This window comes from Carcharodon carcharias, chromosome 5 (assembly GCF_017639515.1).
Source record: "Carcharodon carcharias isolate sCarCar2 chromosome 5, sCarCar2.pri, whole genome shotgun sequence".
NCBI classification, from domain to species: Eukaryota; Metazoa; Chordata; class Chondrichthyes; order Lamniformes; family Lamnidae; genus Carcharodon; species Carcharodon carcharias.
The window spans coordinates 171,162,208-171,177,466 of NC_054471.1; positions in this window are offsets into that span (position 1 = coordinate 171,162,208).

A 15,259-nucleotide genomic window follows, 5' to 3' on the forward strand; every position below is an offset into this window, starting at 1 on the left:
GCCTACCACCTTTTCTAAACTGATTGTCCTGTAGTTGCTGGATTAGCTAATGACAAGTCTAGTTTGCTTTTAAAGACATGCTCTTACCTGCTGTCACTAAAATGGTAGGCTTTGGTTTAATTTAAAGTCTAGTGGAGCTTTTTTTTTGTTCTTTTAGACTGGCGAATTGAAAATGTTACACACTTCTTCAAAAAGCCCAGCAACTACAGGCCAATCAGTATAACTTCAGTGATGGGGAAGCTTCCAGAAACAGTAATTCAGGATAAAATTAATTGTCACTTGGGCGAATGCAGTTCAATTAAGGAAAGCCAGTTAGCACTTGTTAAGGGAAAGTCATGTTTAACTAACTTGCTGGAGTTTTTTGATGAGGTAACAGAGAGGGTTGATGGGGGTAATGCTGTTGATGTGGTGCACATGGATGTCCAAAAGGCATTTGATAAATCACCGCAAAACAGATATGAGCAAAATTAAAGCTCATGGAAAAGGAGATAGAAATTAAGATAAAGAAGAAAAAGTGTGCTTATGACAGGTGTCAGGTAGAAAATACTAATGAGAAGCAAGAGGAATACAGAAAATTCAGAGGGGAGGTGAAAAAGCATATTAGAGAAGCAAAGAGGGGTTATGAGAGAAGACTGGCAGCCAACATAAAGGGGAATCTCAAAGTTTTCTATAGCCATAGATATAGTAAAAGGGCAGTAAAAGGAGGAGTAGGGCCAATTAGGGAACTAAAAGGGAAGGGCGAAGGGGCCATGGCTGAAGTATTAAATGAATACTTTGCATCCGTCTTTACCAAGGACGTAGATGCTACCCAGGCCGTGGTGACAGAGGAGGAAACTGTCATTAGAAGAGTTCAAAATTGATAAGGAGGAAGTGTTGAACAGACTATCTGCACTTAAAGTTGACAAGGCACCGGAACTGGATGAGATGCATCCAAGGATATTGAAGGAAATGAGAGTAGAAATTGCAGGGGCACTGGCCATTATTTTTCAGTCTTCCCTACACTCAGGGGAGGTGCCAGAGGACTGGAGAATTGCAAATATTACACCCTTGTTCAAAAAAGGCTCTAAGGATCAGCCCAGCAATTACAGACCAATCAGTTTAACTTCAGTGGTAGGCAAGATTCTAGAAACAATTATTTGGAATCGAATTAGTAGTCATATGGAAAAGTATGGGTTGATAAAGGGGAAATCGTGTTAACTAACTTACTGGAGTTATTTGAAGAGGTAACAGAGAGGGTTGATGAGGGTAATACTGTTGATGTGGTGTACATGGACTTTCAGAAGGCATTTGATACAATGCCATACAACAGACTTGTGAGAAAAGTTGTTGTTCATGGAATAAAAGGGACAGTAGCAAAGTGGATACAAAACTGGCTAAAAAGTAGGAAGCAGAGAGTAATGGTCAATGGATATTTTTTGGGCTGGAGGAAGGTTTGTAGTGGAGATCCCCAGGGATTGGTATTGGGACCTTTGCTTTTCCTGATATATATTAATGATCTAGATCTTGGTGTGCAGGGGACAATTTCAAAGTTTGCAGGTGATACTAACCTTGGGAGTGTTGTAAACTGCGAGGAAGACAGTGAAGAACTTCAAAAGGACATAGACAAGTTGGTGGAGTGGGCAGAAAGGTGGCAGATGAAGTTCAATGCAGAGAAGCGTGAGTAAGCATTTTGGTAGAAAGAAGATGGACAGACAATATAAAATAAGCAGTGAAATTTTGAAGGGCGTGCAGGACCACAAAGACCTGGGTGTATGTGTGCATAGATCATTGAAGGTGGTAGGACAGCCAGCGAGAGCAGTTAACAAAGTATATAATATCCTGGGTTTTATTAATAGGGGCATATAGAGTACAAGAGCAAGGAGGTTATGCTGAATTTATATAAGACGCTAGTTAGACGTTAGCTGGAATAGTGTGTACAGTTCTGATCGCCACATTAGAGGAAGAATGTGAACACATCCTTCGATGTGAGATGAGAGTGAATGCCCTTGACATCAAGGTTGCTTTGTCCGAGTGTGGGATCAAGGAGCCCTAGGAAAACTGGAGTCAATGGGAATCGGGGGGAAAACTCTCCACTGGTTGGAGTCATACCTAGCACAAAGGAAGATGGTTGTGGTTGTTGGAGGTCAGTCATCTCAGCTCCAGGACATCACTGCGGGAGTTCCTCAGGCAAGTGTCCTTGACCCAACCATCTTCAGCTGCTTCATCAAAGACCTTCCATCCATCATGAGGTCAGAAATGGAGATGATCACCATTTGCAACGACTCAGATACTGAATCAGTCCATGTCCAAATGCAGCAAGACCTGGACAATTTCCAGGCTTGGGCTGACAATTTGCAAGTAACATTCATGCCAAACAACTGTCTCCAATAAGAGAGGATCTAACCATCGCCTGTTGACATTCAATGGTATTACCATCACTGAATGCCCCACTATCAACATCTTGGGGGTTACCATTGACCAGAAACTGAGCTGAGCTAGCCATATAAATACTGTGGCTACAAAAGCAGGTCAGAGGCTATTAATCCTGCAGTGAGCAACTCCTCTCTTCGCTCTCCAAAGCCTGTCCACCATCTACAAGGCACAAGTCAGGAGTGTGATGGAATAGTCCCCAATTGCCTGGATAAGTGCAGCTCCCACAACACTCAAGAAGCTTGACACCATCCAGGACAAAGCAGCCCACTTGGTTGGCACCACATCTACAAACATTCACTCCCTCCAACACCAATTCACAGTAGCAGCAATGTGTGTGTACCATCTACAAGATGCACTGCAGGAATTCACCAAGGCTTCTTAGACAGCACCTTCCAAACTCATGACCACTACCATCTAGAAGGACAAGGGCAGCAGATAGATTGGAACACCACCACCTTGCAATATCCCCTCCAAGCCACCCACCATCCTAACTTGGAAATATATTGCTGTTCTTTCACTGTCGCTGGGTCAAAATCCTGGAACACCCTTCCTAACAGCACTATGGGTGTACCTACACCACATGGACTGCAGCCGTTCAAGCTCACTACTACCTTCTCAAGGGCAACTAGGGATGGGCAATAAATGCTGGCCCAGCCAGCGAAGCCCCCATCCCATCAGCAAATTTTTTTTTAAAATTGGAGAGATTGCAGAAGAGGTTTACAAGAATTGTTCCAGGGGTGAGAAACTTCATTTACGAAGATAGATTGAAGAGGATAGGACTCTTCTCCTTGAAGAGAAGAAGGCTAAGAGGAGATTTGATAGAGATGTTCAAAATGATGAGGAGGCTGGACAGAGTAGATTGGGAGAAGCTGTTCCCGCTTGTATAATGATCAAGAATGAGAGGACAGGTTTAACGTGATTTGCAAAAGAAGCAAATGTGATGTGAGAAAAACCTTTTTTACACAATGAGTAGTTCAGGTCTGGAATGCAGTATCTGGTAGTGTGGTGGAGGCGGGTTCAATCTAGGCATTCAAGAGGCAATCAGATGATTATTTGAATCGAAACAATGTGCAGGGTACAGAGAAAAGGTAGGGCAATGGCACTAGGTCATAATGCTCATTTGGAGAGCTGGTGCAGACACAATGGGCCAAATGGCCATCTCCTATGTTGTTGAAATTCTGTGAATCTGTGAATAAAAGGGGCAGTAGCAACATGGATATGAAATTGGCTGAGTGACAAGAAACAGAGAACAGTGATTAATGGATGTTTTTCAAACTGGAGGAATATTTGGAGTGGATTTTTCTAGGGGTCGGTGTTGGGGCCTTTGATTTTCCTGATATATATTAATGACTTAAACCTTGGTATAGAGTGCACAATTTCAAAATTACCAGGTGATATGAAACTTGAAAGCATTGTGAATAGTGAGGAAGAACACGTAGAACTTCAAGAAGGACATAGGCCAGGATTTTCAGCTCGGTATGCGGGCACGCGCCCAACACGCCCAAGCACGGAATAGGACGTGATGACGTTGGGCGAGCTTCCTGACGTCATCACGCACTTGCGCAATATTCCGGTCGGCAGGCGCGCGCGAGACTCGGCAGCGTGCCGGCCGATAATTAAGAAGCTTATTAAGGCCATTAATCAATTAATTAGCTCATGTTTTCCCCTGCCCGTCCAACACTATGGTTGGCGGGCTGGCGTATAGGCCAGGCAGCCTTTGCGTTTTTTGTGAAACCTCATCCATGGGCAGGACGAAGTTTCCAAAAGTAAATTAAAAAAAACACTTTTTTAAAATCATTTTTAACATGTCCCTTTTCATGTGACTGAGTCACATGTGGGGACATGTTTATACCATTTCTAACATATTTATTTTTCATTTTAAAAACCTGCAGCTCCCTGAGGCAGCTTTGTGCATTCAGCGAGCTTTCAGTGAGTGCACTCTGGCACATGCTCAAGCTTCAGCGCTCGCGCTCCTCCCGCCCCCAGCCCAGCAGCGCTGAGACTCTTAGCACGAGTTTCACTCTGGCTGGCCGTTAATTGGCCACCCTGCATGAAATCGTGGTCAGGGCCCGATTGCGGGCAGCGGACCGTTTCGTGGTTGCTCCCGGCTCCGTCCGCCCGATGAGAGGAAAATCCTGCTCATGTTTTGGTGGAGTGGGCAAACAAGTGGCAGATGAAATTTAATGCAGAGAAGTGAGAAGTGATTCCTTTTGGTAGGAAGCACATGGAGAGACAATATAAAATAAAGGATACAATCCTAAAGTGGGTGAAGGAACAGAGGGACTTGATGTGTTTGTGCATAAGGCATTGCAGGACGGTTCAGAGCGTGATTAATAAAACATTCAGCATCCTACACTTTATTAATAGGGGCATAGAGTACAAAAGCAAGGAGGTTATGTTAAACTTAAATAAAACACTGGTTCAGCCTCAACTGGAGTATTGTGTCCAGTCCTGGGCACCACACTTTAGGAAAGATGCGAAGGCATCAGAGACTGAGTGCAGAAAGAATCATGTAAATTCCAGGGATGAAGATCTTCAGCTATGTAGATAAATCAGAGAAGTTGGAGCTATTTTCCTTGGAGAAAAGAAAGCTGAGAGGAAATTTAACCGAGCTGTTCAAAATCATGAGGGATCTGGACAGAATAGATGGGGAAAAACTGTTCCCATTGGTGAAAGGATCGAGAACAAGAGGGCATAGATTTATGGTAATTGGCAAGAGAAGCAATGGCAACATGAGGAAAATCTTTTTCATGCAGCGAGTGGTTGGGATCTGAAATACACTATCTGAGGGGATGGTGGAGGCAGGTTCAACTGAGGCATTTAACAGGGAAAGGAAGCATGTGCGAGACTATGGAGAGAAGGCTGGGGAGTGGCACGAGTAAATTGCTCCTTCTGAGAGCCAATGCAGACACTTCGGGCCGAATTGCCTGCTGTTCTATAACAATTCGGTGATTCCTGGGCTTCCACTACCACTTGTGGTCAGTCCATACAAATATTTAAATGATTTATTAAGTATAAAAATATAGATAGGAGTTGGCCAATTGGCCCTTCAAATTTGCTCTGCCACTTTGCATACCATGATAGTTGTCTAAATGTTTAGATTTTCTAGTGTTGACTATGAATATGCAAAAATCTCACTATATCTTTTCAATCTTAATTTATTTCTCTACAAGGCTGATTCAGTGATCTGGCACTCTTTGTCAGAAGTGCTACCTCCTGCTTGTAATCATGCCTCTATTTCTTAATACCTTACTCCCTTAGTCTCCCTTCTTAACACTGACTTGATTATATATCTGTTCATCTGCAGCAGTACAATCTCAATGATTTGTAGACATTTTATCTGGACTCACTTTGGCCTGACTTATTTCTAATTTTGTCCATTTGATCCAGATTCCCTAACAGAAGGTTCATGTTTTTTTATTCATCATGGGATCACCCCTAATTGCTCTTGAGAATGCGGTGGTGAGCTGCCTTCTTGAATCGCTGCAGTCCATGTAGTGTAAGTACACCCACAGTGCTGTTAGGGGGAGAGTTCCAGGATTTTGACCCAGTGACAGTGAAGGAATGGCAAAATAAGGGGTAGTGAATGGTTTGAAAGGGAACTTCCAGGTGGTGGGGATCCCATGTATCTGCTGCCCTTGCCCTTCTAGATGCCAGTGGTCGTGGGTTTGGAAGGTGTTGCCTGAGGAGGCTTGGTGAGTTCCTGCATGGATCTTGTAGATAATACACGCTGCTGCCACTGTGTGTCCGTGGTGGAGGGAGTGAACGTTTGTGGATGTGGTGCCAATCAAACAGGCTGTTTTGCCCTGATGGTATCAAGCTTCTTGAGGTTGTTGGAGCTGCACTCATCCAGGCAAGTGGAGAGTATTCCATCACACCCTGACTTGTGCCTTGGAGATGATGGACACGCTTAGGGGAGTCGAAAAGTGAGTTACTAGCCGCAGGATTCCTAGCCTCTGACATTTTTATCTATCTTGTCAGTTTTCTTCAGTACATTAAACGCCTGAATTGAGGCATCTGTTTTCATAGCTCAAGTTTACATGGTCTTTCATCATAATAAAGTCCCTTCATTCTATTTGTCAGCATTACGAATTAGCATGAAGGTCCATCCAAGATCAATAATCTTTTCTAAGGTTAACTGTCTAAAGATTTAGCAATATTGTATGTAAACAGTCACTTGGTAGTACAGAACTTGAGTATTGCTTAAAAAAAAGAGATATGCTGTTGAAACTTTGAGTCTTGCACTTTTATCAGGACAGATGCAGGAATGCCAAATTTCAAAGGGACCAACAATTTACACTGCATGAGAAAAGGGAGCTGAATGATTGGTAAGTCAACTCTGGTTGATCAATGTGTTGCCATGGAGAATGCACTAGGGAATTCTCATCCGTCAGGCTTTTGTTTAATTTAAAGAAGGCGCAATGCCTGGACATGTTCCTTTTACCTGCAGAGGACATAGCCCTGCATATAAATATAAATAGCTTCTAGCAATCTCAAGAAGCCACATAGCAAGCCCAGCTGATAATCTTAAATTGGTTGTTAGTGTAATTCTTAGCACACTGGGGACTGCTCCACAAGTTCTGTCCAATTGTGAAATCACTACTATTTCCCATCAGTCGCGTCAGCATCCTTCCATCTATGAAAGATGATGGACATGCAGCAAATAATCCATTTCAGATAGGATGTCTTCAATTTTTTTTTTTGCTGATGGCTGATGAGGCCAATCCTTGAGAGGCAGGTTCTGCCATAAGTGTTGCACATGAAGCTACCAGACGTCCTTCTGCGTTGTTGTTGTTCTCGGCATTGGTATCTATTGCCAAGCTGCTTTAGCCACTTGTCATCATGGTGGTGCATGCCAGCCCACTGGAGGTGTTGCTATTTTCCTCTGTCATCAACTTGTGACTTCCAGATACAATAATCAATGTTTAGGGCCTTCATATCACACTTACATGCATCCTTGAAGCGGAGCTTTAGGCCTCTTTTTGATCATCTGGCTTTGGCTATCTCACCATATAGAAAGACCTTGGCTACATGACCATCTTCCACCCTGCAGACATGCCCAAGCCAACGAACCCACATCTGTTTGATGAGTGCTAACAGACCTGGGAGCTCTGCCTGTGAGAGAGACTGCTGCATTTGTGATTTTGTCTTGCCAGGATATACTTATAATATGCCACAGACAGCGAGGATGGAAATTGTTGAGATTCTTTTCTTGATAGCTGTAAGCCATCCATGTTTCACAGCCATACAGCAAGTTGAGAGAACACAGGCCTCATAAACCATCAGCTTGGTCACAAGGGTTGATGTTATTCCATGTGTGTTTCATGACTGGGCCAAAGGTGGTAGCTGCTTTCCCTATGCAGTTATCAAGTTCTGTATCAAGGGACAGATTGTCTGTCACTGTGGACCCATGGTAGCAGAATTTGCTAACCACTTCCAGCAGAGTGTTTTTTCAGTGTGATCGGGGCAGAGATGCAACACCTTGTCCCACGACCATGATTTTTTTGATGCTTATAGTCAGGGATAACAAGGTGCAGGCAGTCCATGAGACAGCCCATGAGTCTTTGTAGCTGAGTTTCCATGTGGGAGACTAGTGCTGCTTCATCAGCAGAGAGGAGTTCTCTAATCAGGACACGATGTGTTTTTGAATTCGCTTTGGGTCTTGATAGATTGTAGAGCATGCCATCTGACCTAATATGCAAATTTCAAAATTCATTCATGGGATGTGAGCATAGCTGGCTAGGTGAGCACATATTGCCCATCCCTAATGGCCCTTGAGAAGGTGGCAGTGAGCTGCCTTCTTGAAACGCTGCAAATAGACTCCTTCCATATCTGCAGGGAGGGCAAAGGTCAGGAGAATGGAGAAGATGATGCCAAAACAGAGTGGGGGCTAGGACACAGCCCTGGTTCACTCCATCCTTCACTCTGAAACTGTTGGAAGTGGAGCCATCAAACTGTACAATGCAATGCATGTTGTTATGGAAGGAGTTGATGAGACTGAGGAGCTTTGGTGGACAGCCAGTTTTCCCCAAAATCTTGCAGACTCCTGCTCAGCTGATGGTGTTGAATGCCTAGGTGAGATTTATGAAAGTAAGGTAAAGGTGTTTACCGGTTCTCTATACTTCTCTTGTAGCTGGCATATGGAGAAGACCATGTTCACAGTAGATCTGCTGGCTAAGAAACTGCACTGTACTTCCGGGTACACTCGATCCACAAGTAGATGGAGTCTTTTAAGTATGATCCAAGCAAAGGCCTTCCTAGTGATCCGAAGGAATTACATGCCCCTGTACTTGTTGCAGTCTCCTCTGTAGCCTTTATTTTTGTATAGTGTGATAATGTTTGCATCATGCATCTCCTGTGGAATAGAGCCTACTGTATAGTGGGATAGATTCCGCCCACCTACAACACCGCCCCCAGCCACCTTAAATGTGCGCAATTAAAGTCTTAATTTTAATATAGTAGACAGGTAGGATTAGGGGATAAAGTCTGTGACAAATAATTGTGTAAAATTGCAGTACTAAGATTAAAGGATAAATTAATAGAGTAAGATAATGGACAAAATGACAAGCTCTGATTATACAGTCACTCATAGGAGTAATGATTGCAATAAATATACAATAAATGTTATGGAAGGAAGACAGCAGGCAGGCAGAGATAAAATTCTTAATGAAAGATACCCAAGCAGTCCCATATCACTTACTCTTCTATACCTAGAGAAATTTAACAAATTAGTTTTTGTTCCTTATATAAATAAAATTATCTTAAAATCGGTTTAACTTATTTTGAAAACTTGAAGTAAATACCTCTGCATCTAATCAATGTAGTTATCACTTTAGGCAGCTGTGACTATCCATTGCAATATTTATGAAGCCCCTTCCCAGCATCCTCCTCTTTCAGGTACCATGCCCTAAGAGAGTGCTGGTGACTGTGGACTTCCATTGGATCAGTCCATGATTACACTTGATAAAGTACTGCAGTGGTGTGCTATTGATTTCTGCAGTATGGCTGACCAGGAAACTCTCCTGCTCTTACCATCTTCCATTAGGCATATTGGAAGAATTTGCAGGCTGATAATCAACCTGTGTGGCCATGTTATGAATGTAAGGCCTATGGCCATCAGTGGAACTTAAACCCAGAGCTTCTAGCCATGATGCACGGACACTGCCACTGCACCACAAGACTTCCTCAACTTCCCAGGATAAGGGACCAGGATGCAAATGCATGAGAAGGATATGAAATTTCTATTCATACTCTTTTGGTTTTCTCCTAAACTATACATACGCACAAACACTCCTCAAGCCAAGAGCTACAGTGTGTAAAATTTTGTTTCAATATCTTCTTCTATCTGTATCACCTCACTGTTTTCATTCCATCAGATCCCCAAGGCAAGAGTCCACAAAAGGATAACTTTAAAAAACAAGAGAAAACATCGGGCTTCACCACACTTCATTTCCCAAATTTATTTTCTTTACAATATTTGGATCTTAGCAATTACCTCTCTTCACTTAAAAATTGTATTGTGGCATCTGAATCAGTGACAACATCCATGTTAATTCTATTTATGAGACCCAGGAGTCTTGAAACCTGCTGCCTGATGGAATTTATGTGTCCTTCCTGAGTTGATGTCTCGCTGCAGAAAATGTCACAAAGGTGTTGGCCCTTGTGAGCACTGGATTGGTATTTACTTGATACATTGAACAATTGCCTAATTTGGCAATGTTTCCTGATTGAGAAGAACCCAATAGCATAAAAGCTTTTATGGTTTGAAATTTTTACTGGTGGAGCACAAGCTGTTCAAGGTTTTGATTCTATGCAGCAAAGAAGCAAAGTTTTAGCTGGGTACTACTGAGGTGTCTCATTTGCTCAGTTAAGGTCTCCAAGATAAACATGGTATGATACTTTCTAATAAGAAATGGGAACCTATGTTGCAGTATAGGCAGAGGATGAGGTGGAGGGAAAGGAAATGGAGCACATAAAAAGTTCAAACTAGAAAATTGATGCGGCAGTCACTGAGTTAAATGGGTGTGTAATTATACAAAATGATACTGAAAGAATTGCCAGAAAATTGTGTGCACGATTATGACATAATTTTGGCTTTACTTATATGCAGCTGGCCACAAAGTGCCAAGTGCATTTGGAGACCATTTAAATTCCCCATACAAAATTGGGCAAATAAGAAAGATCTCTACCCAATTTTCTAATTGGAATGCCTACTTTATGTTTGAACATTGGGTATGACTGATGGAAAATTCTGCTCTGTTGAATTCAACATTCTTGTCTTCAAATCATTTTCAAGTTTCACCTACAGCACATATCTGCAACCTCTCCAGCCCTTTCCTCCTAGCTAGCATCACTTGCAACTCCTCCTTCCATTCCAGCACTGGTGGCAGAACCTTCAGCTGTCTAGGTTTAACTTTCTGGAACTCCCTGATTAAATACCCTTGGGTGGAATTTTACAGCCCCTACCACCGGTGGGGTTTTCTGTCCCATTTGCATTTTATGGCTCTGGCCCGTCCGAAACTGGGCCATAAAATTCCACATCTTGTACTAAATTCTTCTCATCTTTAAAAGTCTCATTAAAGCCTAGGCTGGGATTTTCGGGCCCCGCCAGTGACAGATATTGTTACAGGCAGGACGGGAAAATTTGGAGAGCGGCCAAATGTCAGTTTGTTTTTGGCCATTCCTCTTAACAATGCTTAGCAATCCTTCCTTTACAAAGTACCTTCTATGTTAAAAGCATCATTTGCAAATAAAGAGAAAAGAAAGTAAAAATAATGGAAATCCAAAATAAAAAAAATATGTTGGAGCCCCTTGTTCATTGTACTTCTTAATATTGGTAAGAAAGAAACTGCAGGCATATGAAGGCAATTTTAACTTCCTCTGCCCTGTGGAAACTGGGTTGGGGGAAGTTCTAATGCAGCAGAAAGCTTGTTCACTGTCCTCCTGCCCCGATACTTCTAACTGCAATTTTAAATTACTGACATCGAAAATACCTTCCTAAAGTGTGCATCTTTCTTTAGATCAGGTCTCAATGGTACTATCAGAGTTGGATTGCTAATTTAACATTATGCCTGAGCAGGAAACCTGCTGCTGCTTTCCTGACAGGCTGAGACCAGTGGCATTTTAATCAATAGGAGGAGAGCTCCTCCAGGCCCCAAGAAGGAAGTCGAGGCCTCCCCTGTTTGCACTCTCCAGCCCCTCACCCATGCAGAATCTCCTTTCCCAAACTACTGTTTCCCTCCACCACCTCCTATCCCTATATTTACCACGAAGCTGCACAGCAGACTCCAAGACACCCAACTTTAATATCTGAGCAGTTGCTTTACGCCAACTTCCTGGCTTTTTTGGCGGGATGCTGGCTTACAGCCTGTTAACAAGGACTAGCCACTAATTTACTTTGTACTGTGACTCCCAAGCAGGCTGAAAGCCCACCTGTAATTAAAATTCTCCTATAGGGTTTTCCAATTCTCTGACCCCTAGCCCATAGTTTTGCACCCATTCCTTTTAAAAACCGAAAACCATAGTTAGATAAGGGCAGAAGCAGAACAGCCCAGCCACATATTCCAACAGATGTGCTTTAAGGTTTAATTCAAATTTGAGATCCAATAAGTACAGAATGATAGTACATTTTTTTCCCACGCTTTTAACCCTAAGGCAATATTACATGCTTATAAAAGGGGAGTTCCTTATTATTGAGAACTGATAAAACTGAACATGCAGGGACTTGTGCAGTCCATTGTCAGTTACAGTCTCAAACCTGTAATAGCAACTTAGAATGAATATTGTTGAAAAGAGAAATATGTTACTAAAGCTTTTCATCTTGCAATCATCAGGACAAATGCAAGAATGCCAAATTTCAAATGATCACGACAATTTATACTATAGAAAAGGGTGCTGATTGGTTTGCAAAATCAACTCTGATTAGCCAAGGCATTGCCATAGAGAAAGCAATGTGGATCTATAGGCTCCCCAAGCTCCCAGGTAATTCAAAAAAGCTGCAAAGCTAGAACATATTCTTTTTGTTTGCAGGGAACAGGCCCCTGTGTATGAACATATGTCATTTCTCCATGACAACACTTCGGCCAATCAGAAACATCTTGTCAACCAATCAGCACCCTTTTCTCCTGTTGTATAAATTGTTGTGATAATTTGAAATTTGACATTCTTGCATTTGTCCTGATGAGTGCAAGATGAAACCTTTCAGCAACATGTCTTTTTTCAGCAATATTCAAGTTCTGGACTTATCATGAGCATCTAAATTGCTGAACTATGAGGCTGACCCAGCCTTTTCTTGGGGTTACGCTAAACGGACCATGGCAAGTAATCCAAACCTTGTTATGAAGTATTTGCATGACATGAGCATGATATTTCTCGATGGTTTTAATAAATCCTTCCGTTATTTCAATTTATCTGCCTAATTAATTGCCTAAAGAAGAGAGAAAAGGAGACATGTGTGTATAGGTTGAAGTAGCAAAAGGAGTGGCACTTGATTTAATGCACCATAGTGCAATCACATATGTAATTGCATTAAACAACTAATCAGGTACAAGAATGAAAACTCATTGCAGTGTTACAATCATAAATGTCTCTCTAACAAGCCAATTAAGCCCCACTCCAATGGTAAATATAGCTTCACATAATCTAATGATTATAAACTTCTGTTGATATCAAAATAATTATATACATAACTTATTCAACTTTTAAGACTACATCCATCAGAAAGATTAAGCTCTAGTAAACAAAGTACTAAACAAGTATTCTAGTATTGAACTTGACCTTACTACATGTGTCATGGCTATCATAGTTGCTGGAAATAATAAAATCATAAATTGGTTCAATACATGGAATAATACCAGCTTTTCCAAATAAAGTCAATGTGAACCATAAGTTAACAATTATCCAGAGCATCTTAAACATAGTCAAACTTTTATCTTGAATAAGCATCTGCCATTGCTTGGTTATGCTATACAACAATATATAAACAGAAATATATTATTTTACCTGAAGCAAAAGAAAGAACAGGAGACACATGTATTAGCTGAAGTAACTTAAAGGTGTGGCAAGACGGTAACTTCAGAGCACAATATCCCCCACTCCTGAGCAGACTGGTTCATTGTCTCTATGGGGGTGTTGGTTGTGAATTGACTTTTAAGGGAAAAAGCTAACAGAAGGTATATTTGCAACCAATTACATATTAAATACAGAATGTTGAATAAACAAAGTGATAAATAAAGAAAAGTAAAAAGGGAATTGATTTCTTGGGGTCTCACACTTGTTAATACATCTGTGATTATTCATTTTACTTCATTTTGCTAATTGTTGATTTTCCTTGTTTCTTTAAGGCTGTTAGATGGAAATCTGAATTTTAAATTGCATGATTCATGTTATCCCAATAAATTGTTATGTATGTGTACTAGTTCAGACCCTTGCATATTACTTTCTAAATCTGAATTGTTTCTTTTATATCTTCTCTAATTCCTGCAGTCAATTGTTTTTACTCAAAATTTTCTTAGTTTACCATTGTTTACCATTTTCTTATATGGGCTTATTAATATATATTTGCAGAAGTCACATTTGTGATCTGGTGTATGTAACAAGGTATGGTTGTTACATTTTTGGTTGTTATGGGATTGTTACTCTAAATAGCTTTGGCTTTTGTGGTTTGGACTACTCTTGAGTATCCTCTAGGGTTTTCACCTGTCCAAATAACTAGATAAATTCAGAGTAAGTGCAAGACACACATGGATAACACTTCTTAGGTTCTTGCAGCTTCTGCTTTTGACCTGTGCTCTCAGGTGTCTACTTGCCATGAGATAATAGCAGAACAACAATATACTAGACCTTGCTTATAGACTTCACTACCAAAGATCTTAAGCCATAATAGAATAATTAAACAGTAGAATTAGCACACCTTGTACAGCTTTGCTGTATTTGTGAACTTAACCAACTTGTAATAAAAAAATGTTGTAATTTCGATGCTAAATGATATTGTAATTATTTTTTCTTAAAAAGTGATTCAGTTATTTTTATTATTGAGCTCAAGAGATAATCAAAACTGGTCACCAATTTTTTGTCCATAAAATTATTTTCTTAGAAATTTCAGAAAAAGGTCTGACTGAAAACATTGCACTAAAAAGGGGGGCTGAAAACATTGCTATTTGAATTCATATGCCCAGGAAAGGAGTAGACACAGAGGATGTGAATTTTCAGAAGGTGCTTGAGAAGGTGTGCCATAGGAGGATTGTTACAAATTGTTTTGAAATTTGGAAATGTAGCTAGATGGATAGAAAGTTTCCTGATGGACAGGAAACAATGATCAGGATTAATGGGTAATACTTGGACTGGAGAAGGATTGTACAGTGGATTGTGTTATTCATACATATTGTTAATTTGAAAACAATATTGAAATTTGCTGGGGTCCTAAAAGTAGGGGATTTGACAAACACCTGGAGGGTTGTTAGCATTTAAGAGGGCAGAAACAAATGTACTGATGGATGACAGATTCAACTTAGAGAAATAACTTATGTTTATATAGAGCTTTTCACGACTGTCGAACCTCACAGAAAATGAAGTACTTTTTAATTGTTGTTTTGTTGTAGGGAAACATGGTTGGCAATTTGCCATCAGCAAGGTACCACAAACTACAGAGATAAATGACCTGATATTCTGCTTTAGTGATATTGAGTGAAAGATAAATGTTGGCAAGCACACCATTGAGAACTCTCCTGCTCTTTTTTGAATAGGGCTTTTATGATTGACGAGGGCAGATGTGGGCATCAGTTTAATATTTCATCTGCAAAATATCATTTCTGACAGTGCAGCACTCCCTCAGTGCATTCCTTCTTCG